This window comes from Octodon degus, unplaced genomic scaffold (genome assembly GCF_000260255.1).
Source record: "Octodon degus isolate 3935 unplaced genomic scaffold, OctDeg1.0 scaffold00090, whole genome shotgun sequence".
Classification (NCBI taxonomy): Eukaryota; Metazoa; Chordata; class Mammalia; order Rodentia; family Octodontidae; genus Octodon; species Octodon degus.
The window spans coordinates 2,953,066-2,963,960 of record NW_004524666.1 but is presented as its reverse complement, the minus strand read 5'-3'; the positions used below and the strand labels follow the sequence as shown (position 1 = coordinate 2,963,960).

The window sequence follows — 10,895 nt, the reverse complement described above, 5'->3', positions numbered from 1 at the left end:
GGACTGCTTCCTTTTCAATTATATGCTCTGTAAATTTCTTGGAGAATTCAGCTGTGAATTCATGAGGACCTTGACTTTTCTTTGTTGGCAGGCTTTTTATTACATTTCATATTTCATTTTGCTTTTATTGGGTTATTGAGAGTTGTTATATCTTCTTGATTCAGTTTTGGTAATTTGTACCTTTCTAGGAATCTGTCCATTTCTTCTGTGTCTTGTAGTCTGTGAGAGTAAAGGTTCTGAAAGTAGCTATTGACAATCTTCTGAATGTGTACTGGGTCTGTGGTATTTACACCCTTTTCATTCCTTATTGCTTGTATTTGAATTTTTTCTTTCCTCTTTTTGATGAGGTTAGCTAGGGGCTTATCGATTTTATTTAATCTTTCAAAGAACTGGCTTTTTGTTTTGTTAATTCTTTGAACTGTTTTCTTCATCTCAATTGAATTAATTTCTGCTGTAATCTTTATGATTTCTTCCCATGTTAGGGCTCTGTGTTTGGTTTCCTCTTCCTTTTCTAGTTGTTGAAGGTGCAACATTATGGTATTTATTTGTTCCCATTCTGTTTTCCTAATGTGTGAGTTCATAGCTATGAATTTCCTTCTGGGAACTGCTTTCATTGCATCCCACAAATTCTGATAAGTTGTGCTTGAATTTTCATTGAATTGTAGATATTGTTGAATTTCTTGTTTAATATCATCTGTGACCCATTGATTACTGAGGAGGGTGCTATTTAATTTCCATTTATTTAGGGTGTTTTCTGGTTTTTTCTTTTTGCAATTTATTTCCAGTTTCATTGCACTGTGGTCAGATAATATGCATGGGAGAATTTCTGTTTTCTTGCATATACTTGAGCATGACCTATGGACTAGTATGTGGTGTATTTTAGAAAATGACCCTTGTGCAGCTGAAAAAAAATGTGTATTCTGCTGTGTTTCTGTGGAACACTCTGTAAAATGTCCACCAAGTTTATTTGTTCCAAGCTGTGGTTTATTTCTGCTACTTCTTTGCTATCTTTTTTTTTGTCTGGTTGAACTATCTTATTTGGTATAAAGGGGTTTTAAGATTTCCAGTTATGAATTTGGTATTGGATAATAAATTTTTCTTGTCCATTAAGGTTTGTCTTATATAACTGTCTGCTCCCCTGTTTGGTGCATACATACTTATGAGTGTTACCTCTTCCTCTTGATTTTTTCCTCTAACCAGTATATATAGGCCTTCTTTACTTTGTTTGATCATTCTTGGCTTGAATATGAGACTGACTGAGAGCAGGATTTGTAACTCTACTTTTTTATGAGGTGCTGGGTCATGTAGAATTGTTTTCCATCCTTTGACTTTCAGCCTATGAATTTTTTTTATGAGTTAATTGCATTTCTTGTATTTAGCATATTGCTGGATTTTGTTTCCTAATCCACTGTGCCAGTCTATTTCTCTTAATTGGTGAATTGAATCCATTTACATAGATGCTTATAATTGAGATGTGTTGACTTATGATTGACATATTATTTACCTTCTGTTGTTTACTCCTTTTTGTCCTGTGTTTAATTATCTGCCATGTTTAGTGTGTTCCTTAAGTTCTCATTTGTGGAGTTCTGATCATTTTGGTCTCTCTCTAGAACATCTTTCTGTGGTCTGTGTAGAGTTGGCCTTGTAATCATGAAATTCTTTAGTTGTTCTTTGTCATGGAAGTATTTCATTTCTCCATCCAACTTGAAAGAGAGTTTTGCAGGATATAGTAGTCTGGGCTGGAATTTGTTTTCATAGAGGACTTGAAGTACTCTGCTCCATGCTCTTCTTGCCTTCATGGTTTGTGAAGAGAAGTCATCCATAATTCTGATGGGCTTTCCTTTGAATGTGATCTGCTTCTTTTCTCTAGTGGCTTTCTCTATTATATTGTTCTAGCGCTGGATTTCTGGGGTCTTGACTACATGTCTCAGTGTATTTTCAATTGAGTTAAAGTTATTTGGCATTCTAAGTGCTTTGGTTACCTGAATGTCAGATTGTTTTCTCATATTTGGGAAGTTCTCTGCTATTACTTCTGCCCATATTCTTTTTATATCATTTGTATTGACTCCTTCTTTCTCATTGATGCCTATTTGTCATACATTGTTCATCTTTGTATGGTCTTGCAGGTGATGAATTATTTTTTCCTGCATTCCAGTTGTTTTATTTTTATTTATTTATTTATTTTCCCATAATATTATTGATAAACAAATAGCAATGAAACAGTTTCAAATCAAATTGGTAGGAAAGTTTCAATAATTAACACATTGCATACATTCTTCTGAGTGGTTAATTGCTGTACAAGTTGCGGACGGACATGATATCCTATTTACAAACACCATCAGAACAAATCACTCTATTTATTAAGAGAATGTAACTATATAACTATTCTAACCACTTTGAATACACAGATATAAAATGGACATTCATCTGTATAGCCTTTTTTGTGTTAAGTTCTGTTATTTGAATATTACAGGTGTGTAAACTCAGCAAAACATTCTAAAAGACTCCAGTAGTCCATAATTGTATTGGGTCTTCCACTTGACTGATAATGTCAGAAAATTGTTGACCTGTGTCCCCTACAGCTCAACATAACAGCATGGCTTTACTTCTTATATTTGTTTTTATACTTTGCTGCTGGATGGTTCGGACCAAGGTCAAGCAGGACCTATGCAACAAGAGTTGTAGCTGTTGGGTCTGATAAGGTCAGTGAAATCCCCTCAGGATTTATGCTGAGATCCTGTACCTCAGATTGTAGAACCTTTGTCAGTGTCAGCCACGTGGATGAGTCAAGGCCATTGCTTGGCCAATGTACTCTCTGCAAATGCCTGAGAGATTGTTTTCTCTCCATGTGATTCTCCTTAGGCACACTCTACATGATGGATCACTTTCCTCTTTGGCCCCATAATCTCCTTGATCAGAAAATTTGGGACACTACCAAGTTACATGACTTTACAGTACAAGTTCTTATATGTCTTGAGTCTTAATTGACCTTGGAAGGCTAGGGCCAAAATGTGGGCTTTCCTTGCAGCCCTCCTTTCCATCTAATTTTGGTCTGCAAACTTAGGTTGTTAAGGATCCAGAAGACAAGCTTACTGTTATTATCATACAACTTAGGTTGTTAAGCTTACCCTCACTATCTGTCTGCATATCAAACATCTTAGGCATAATATGGAGCAGGTATTTTTCACCAAGTATTCATATGTTGAACTTTAAGTCCCTACAGAAAATGATAAAAACATTTAAATATTAGAATATATTTTAAAAATAGGCATAAAGAATTATATACTTTTCATGTTTACACTTAAGTCCAAAAATCTCACCATATACAACCTTGAAGCAGGACAGTCCCAATATTTTTTTTCATTTCTCTTGCTTTCATTCACCACCCCCTTCTTTTTGAACAATCATCTTCCTGAGAGACATCAAAACAGCAACTGGCATGTCATGACAGGCAGCCCGTATTCAGAAGACCAGAATGACAGGCACTCCACCCTGAAACTACTATTACAGATTACCATCTTCAGTGCTGTAGCTTATTTCACAGGTATCAGTATATATTTTTAGTCAGGGTGAGAATCTTTCCAATTAACTTCTAGATTAAAAATCTTCTGAAGATTCTCAGGATCATTGCCTTGCCTCAGTTGTTTTAAAGAGATCGTTTCTTTCATTTTCACTAGCTGCAATGGCGTCTTCAAGATCTGAAACTCTGTCTTCACTTTCACTCAAACAGTTTTGCAGGCTTGTGATTGAGATTTTAAGTTCCTCTATATCCGTTTGACTCTGCATCATGGGATCTATGTCTTTCCTGTATTCCTCATTCAAGGAATCCATCATTTTTTCTTTTCTCTTATCTCCTCTGTTTTTTTTTTATCGATGTCTTTTTAGAAGCAGTTATAGTTCTTTTACTGCAGAGTTTTTTTCACATTGGGTTTCCTCCATATGTTGCTGTATTTTATTCTTTACTTTACATGCTATGAATTCAGAGATTTCTTTTTTTATTACAGAATTTAATTCTGCTCTGAGTTCCTCTATACCTTTCTGCTGTTTTTTCCTTACTTCCAATGCTATTGATTCATATTTTTCAGCTGAGCTAGTGTCCTTTGCACTTGTTCTGGGTGGGCTCGAGTCCTTAGATTGCATTTTGCTCCTTCTCTTTGTCATTTCATATAGCACTGACCTCTGACCTTTGTTGTGGAGTTTTGGTGCATTTAAAACCTTAGCATCTACTGTAATTCGGGTGCAGATGTATTAAGTTTGAGTTTATCCAGTTATGCCTGGCTTTGGTCTAGCTGTTGTGTTCAGCTCCTTCCTGCTGCAGCCCTTGGAGGTGAACCTGTTCTACTCCTCTGGAGCAGCAGTGAACCTGAGGTTCCCCTCTGTTGTGCCCCTGGCTTAGGGTGCACAGAGGAGCACAGAAACTCTCCCACACACTGGCCGGGCCTGGGCTGGGGCTGTATCTGGGTGTCCCAAGAACAATGCCGAAATTTTCGTTCACTGGGCAGGCTTGGGTGCAGGGGCTCTGGAGGGGTGGAGGGGTCCTGAGGGCATGGCAGAGAGTCTCACTCATGCAGTGTGCCTGGGTTTTGGTCTGGAGAGGTCCCAAGGGTGCAGGGAAGCCGGATTCTCTCCCACACACTCACCGGACCTGTGCTGGGCTGGATCTGGGGATTCCAAGGGTGTCGCAGTAGTTCCTACTCACTCGGTTGGCTTGGGGGAGGGAGCTCTGGAGGGGTGGATGGGTCCCCAGGGCACAGCAGAGGGTCTCACTCACGCGGTGTGCCTGGGTTTTGGTCTGAAGTAGTCCCACAGGCTCAGGGAAGCCAGAAACTCTCCCACACTTCTTTTTTATACTTGTCATATATGTATTTTGTTTTGGAGCTAAACAAAAAGTTCTTCTAGTATTTAGTGATGTCTTCTATAGACTTGTATTGTTTTGTTTACCTGGAAATGTCTTCTTATTTGTACATTCTGTGATCCTGTCAAGTGTTTAAACAATCTTCTCTGCTATAATTCTGGTGTGGACCTTTCAGTTTCTTCCCCTTTAATGCTTCATGGATCGGTTTTGGAAAGTCGGTCATTCTGGGAGGCATGTTGTTGGCTTATCTTCTCATGTTTCTATTTTTTGTTTATTTTTATTTTGTGTTGAGCCTCATGAGTTGATTTGGTGGAAATCTTTGTTTGTAGTGTGAAACTCTATTTATTTTATAGTGGCCTCCTCTGAACTTGGCAAACTACTGACCTTTGTCTATGTGTGATGATCCAAATACGTTTGTTTGATGAGACAGATGGTTATATCATGTTTGATTGATATATAGTTTTCCAAAAATGCACTACAGTATTGTTAATAATCTTAAAATAATCCAGGTATTTTCATCCTAAATAAACCAATTAGTAGTACCATCTGTGCACTTTGTCTACAGTAATAATATCAGTATTTTATAACATCAATACAAAGTGAATGCTAAATCCTAAGGACCAAAAAAATATAGTTCTTGGGACCAAGATGGCCACTACCAAGTGTGTGCTGTGTGTGGGAGGGTGGCAGAAAAGGTGGATGACAAAGATCTTCATGCTGCTTTTATTCCTTTTGGAGACATCACAGATATTCAGATTTCTCTGGATTGTGAAATGGAAAAGCACGGAGGTTTTGCTTTTGCTGAATTTGAGTTGGCAGAGGATGCAGCAGCAGCTATTGACAATATGAATGAATCTGAGCTCTTTGGACAGACAATGTGTGATAATTTGTGTGAACCAATAGGAATTAAAGAGGGCTTTTCCAGACCAGTTTGGTCAGATGAGGACTGGTTGAAGAAGTTTCCTGGGAACACTCTTGAAGAGAACAAAGAGGAAGAAGGGACAGAAACCTCCAAGGTAGAAACCCAGGAGGGAGAGGCCCCTGCAAAAAAGGCCTGGTCAAATCCTCAGGTGTACATGGACATCAAGATCAGGAACAAGCCAGCTAGCCATATCCAGATGCTCCTGCATTCTGACATTGTGCCCATGATGGCAGGGAATTTCTACTGCCTGAGCACCCATGAAAAGGGCTATGGCTTCAGGGGAAGAAGCTTCCACTGCATCATCCCCCAGTTCATGTGCCAGGCTGGGGATTTCACAAACCACAATGGAACTGGGGGAAAGTTCATCTATGGGAAGAAGTTTGATGATGAAAACTTTATACTCAAGCACACAAGACCAGGCCTCCTTTCCATGGCCAACTCTGGCCCAAACACAAACAGTTCCCAGTTCTTCCTGACCTGTGACAAAACAGATTAGCTGGGTGGCAAGCACATGGTGTTTGGGGAAGACACCAAAGGCTTGGATGTCTTGCGGCAGATTGAGGTCCAGGGCAGCAAGGACAGGAAGACAAAACAGAAGGTGATCATCACTGACTGGGGAGTACATGTGAGGTGGCACCACTGGCTCCCTCTATGCTCCCTGCATGCCCTGTGGGAAGCAGGCAGCGCTGCACCCAAGCTCCTCCTCAGGGCCAGCTTGGAGCTGCTCCTCTGGAGCGTGGCCTGGACTTGCTCTGGGTTCCTGCCAGGTGCACTGTGTGTCTGTGGCCAGCACAGTGCTATCCTTTCCACTATGGATAGCCAAGTGTGTCCCACTGACTTTCCCAGGTGTAGCTGCCAGGTCTGCTCTGGCCCACCTGAGGCTTCTGGAACTTTCTTTGCTAAAATAAATCCTGATTCTTATAAAAAATGACTAAAATAAAATAAAATATAGTTCTTAATCATAGAAATGAGATCTATAACAGTAGGATGAACACTATGACAAACCTAATACTGGTCCTTTGTTCCATAGTAAATGTCTAAAGTGGAATAACTTTACCTATACTGATAAACTACTCATAGTTTAGAATTAAATAGATATACTATAAAATTAACTAGTTATCTAGAATTCTTAAACTCAGAAGGTATGCACTGTAGTAAAGATGGTTGGTAAGAAACTAGACAGTAAAAAATCAAGAGTTGAAAATTCATGGAGTGTGAGCAAGACTGTGATAGGAGCTTTGAGGTGTAAAAGATAGGTAGTAGTGACAGAGAACAGTTGCAAGAAAAAATGAACAAGGAAAAGATTGAAAAGATAATCTGAGAGTAAAAGCAGTAAACAATAAATAAGTAGGAAAGATAAAAAGGGTAAAGTGGTGATAAAAAAACTAAAAGAGGAGAAAAGGAGAAAAAAATCCTCAAAACCCAATGAAGCAAAGATAAATACAAAATAGAAAAATAAAACAAATATTGAGTAAAAAAGAATACTTCCTGTTTTATGCAATGGATGGTTTGTTTCCAAGATCTATAGTTTTGGGATCCAGCTAGTCATGATTTTCTATGCAATGGTTTAGAGACTACCCCTTTCTGAGGTACCCCCCTGCGTATTCCCCATAGACCGCAGTTGCTGACTAAGCCAAGGCATGTCCTTGCTCCTGTTGGTAGATGTGAAATGCAATCAACCTTCTGGGCTCTGCTGGATGTAGCCTGCAGGGTAGAGGTTGGAGTACGGGTTTTGGACTTGATGTCTGAAGCTGTGGGGTTTGATAGGGGATTGTCCTCATCCAGGGTCAAGTGTGTCGGTGAGTCATGACCTCTGTTCCCCCCAGGCCATGGGAAATGGAAGTGTAGAGCCTGTTTGGAGTAGGTGCTCATGCAGCTGTGTTAAGAACCACTGAACATCTGACTCCAGTCAGCGTGCTTGTGTGGAGGAAGGATTTCACTCAGCTAGTGTGAGTTTGCTTGCTTAACATTGCTTTTTTTTTTTTTTTTTTTTTTAAGGTTTCAAAAATTTATTGATTTAATAGTACTGATCACATAAAAAAGAATAAGATTCCTGATTAAGTATATTCCACTGTCCAGGCAATGGTTATTTTAAAAACTTTGTTCAGTATTGTCTTGACCATGATTAAAAGAGGACATAGTCTTGTGACCTCCCAGAGGGTAAATGTGTTGCAGCTCATGCACAACTCCTGACAGTCCTAGCTTGGTCCTCCTCTGGTGTCTCCTCTTGGAGTTGCACCTGATTTTATTACCTGTCTTCATACGAATCCACTGAGAAGTGGGGCAATTCTGCTTCTGCTACTTGGCCAGGAATCATTAGACTCTGAGAGTCTTGTGAGAAGACATTGTGTGGGTAGGAGGCGAGAGCACACACTCGATGGCGGACTGAAGCAGAAGGGCAAAATTAGGTTTTGAGTTTTTGTGAGGTTTTTTTCTTTTTTTTTTTTTGTGGAACCAGAGATTGAACTCAGACCCCTGTGCTTGCCAGGCAAGTGCTTATTCTACTGAGCTATCTCCATGGTCCCCAGACATAATTTTTAAACCTTATACATGAGTGGTTTCCAGCAATAGACTGGATACCACCATGGGATTAGATTAGAAAGATTATGGTTTGTCATGGATACTTTCTTTTGGGTTGCCTGCCTTGAAAAATAACACACAGCAAGGCAGCAAGCTATAGCTGCCAATAACCAATGGATCACTATGAGTTTGATTTAGTAGTGAGACCCTGAATGTCCTGTAGACCCTTCCCTAAACAATAAGTAAATAAATAAATAAATAAATAAATAAATAAATGTTTAAAAATCCTATTTTAAACTGAAAGGGCAACAATGGATAAATTTGTAAAAAAAAATGCTTTGTGAACAGAACATAAGCAAATGCCCATGAATGGCTGCTGCATTAGCCTGTAAGCTGTAGGACACGCTGTGTGTTACCCACAAGCCCTTTAGCCTCATCCCAGCTCTTCTCACCACGAGGCTCCCTGTAGTGTTTGCCTTCTCTTCTTAGCCCACAAGGTATACTCATCTATACAAATTTACTCATTTATTTATTTTATGATGCTGAGAATTGAACCCAGGACCTCATGTGTGCTAGGTAAGTGCTACACCAATGACATCCTCACCCTTGGAAAAATGTTCAATTTTAGTTCATCTAAATGGTGAAGTTTCTGTTTTTGTGCACTGTTAAAATATATAGTTGTTTGCTTTTCAAAAACAGGACTCTGTCTCAGTCATGTAATTTCTTGCCACAATAGTCGGAATGATGGTTACTCTTATCCTATTCATAAATACAACACAGAGAATGGTATAATGTGGTGGAAATAAAATTTTACCATTCAGTAACATTAAAAACGCAGGGTGCCAATACAACAAATAATAGAAATGTTCCTTTTTAATTAAAACATACACACTTTTGGGTAGGAAATGCAACACATAATTATGCTAGTTTTACATCTGCAAGACAGAAAATATGCTTTATGTAAGAGTTTTACTTTAGTAAATATTGTATAAGATGATTAAAGGAATTAATTTAGTTGCAGCCTCAATAGCCTCATAAAAGCTGGAAACATCATTGCAATAGAGACTCTAAAGCAATGCAAAAATGATTTTGATTATGTTTCTTTTGTGTTGGTTAAATCTCTGTGGTTAGAAGTAGGAATCTTGGAAGCGTAAATAAAATGACTTATGTTTGGGCTGAAAAAAATACTGCTAAAAGGACAGGAGTATAGTCAGATAGTTTTTGATATGTAGTTTGACTTTAAAATGTATGTAATGTCATTGTTGTCCTCGGATGATAACAGTAGCATCTCATATTCCCACAGATAACTGTTTTATATGCTCTGGTATTTAGATAGAAACCAATTCTTTGCCAATAAACATGATTAGAAAAGTTCTCAGATAAGGATGAAACCACAGTGTATAGAAACAGCAAGCACAGAACTAATGGGGTGGAATTCATGGACTGTTTTTTGTATTTCTTGACAGACACTCATACAAGAAGTTTTCTTGAAAGAATCTATCACCACGATTGCCGAGAGCACACACGCGGACTGCACAGCTGTGTAGTGTGATCTATGAGATGCATTTGCATCGTAGATTGAAGTTTTTGAAAATATTTCTTTCCTCCGGTATGGAGCATCCTTAGAACAGCCACTTCTTAAAATAGTTGTTTGTGTAACATCAAAGTTTTATAAGACACAGTTTTTAGAATAAGAAAAAAAAATTGAAGTTCAATCATGTTTATCTGTGCAGTTCTAGAAAACAAATACGTTTGTCTTGATTAGGTTTGGGGGCTCAGTGGTTCTTAGATGTTAGGAAAATGCTACTGTAGAGACAAGAGAGTCCATGCACACCCTTTATTAGTCCTCTTTGGACCATCAATATCTCCACAAATTTAATTCATTAGTACAATATAAATAGAAAAACAAATGGTCCTTAAAATGTCTGTCATGTTGCAGACTGGTAGCATCCATAACTGCTGTCGTGTGGCAGTCTGATGACTAAAATGATCACAGGACAGGTGGCATTCAGCATTACTAGAGAGACCACACATCAGTCATTCAGTAACAGCAGTCAATTAAGCTCGTCTATTAAAATTCAGATCTGCTGCCCTCTTAGTTACTTCTTAAGTGTAGTTCAAATGCTACCTAGTCTCTGGTGTTTTCGGGAGTAAAAAATAAATAATACTAATGTATCACAGTCCCTTTTTCATCCACATAATTAAAGTTCCAACTAATGGGAGTCTGGCCAGCCAGGTTTTAAGTCAACACAAAGTAGAGAAATAACAGCAATCAGCTGATGCAAGCCAGAGGTCAACATATTTTTCTGAAGCTTTCTGGATGGTGAATGTTATATTGTTTTAGTCTTCTCCTTTCATGGTTAACAGTACACTGGGCTTCTGAAACAAATTGTACATAATCATTTGTTAACATGTTTTCTGAAAATTTTTGGATGTACTTATTAGCTGCTTCAAAATTATGACAGCATTCTGTCTCTGTTATTGTCTGGCTTTTCTGTATTTCTAAGGCTTCAGCTGCTTTTTGGGAGCAGAATTTCACTGAAGACATTATGCCTCAAACTCTACACTTTCACAATCCAGTCCTCTGCTTCCCTTTTA

The 10,895-nt window shown here is 38.5% G+C and overlaps 1 pseudogene; it reads left to right on the top strand.

Moving 5' to 3' along the window:
• The first annotated feature begins 5,503 nt into the window (after window positions 1–5,503).
• LOC101561549 lies at window positions 5,504–6,708 on the top strand (annotated as a pseudogene).
• The last annotated feature ends 4,187 nt before the right edge of the window (window positions 6,709–10,895 follow it).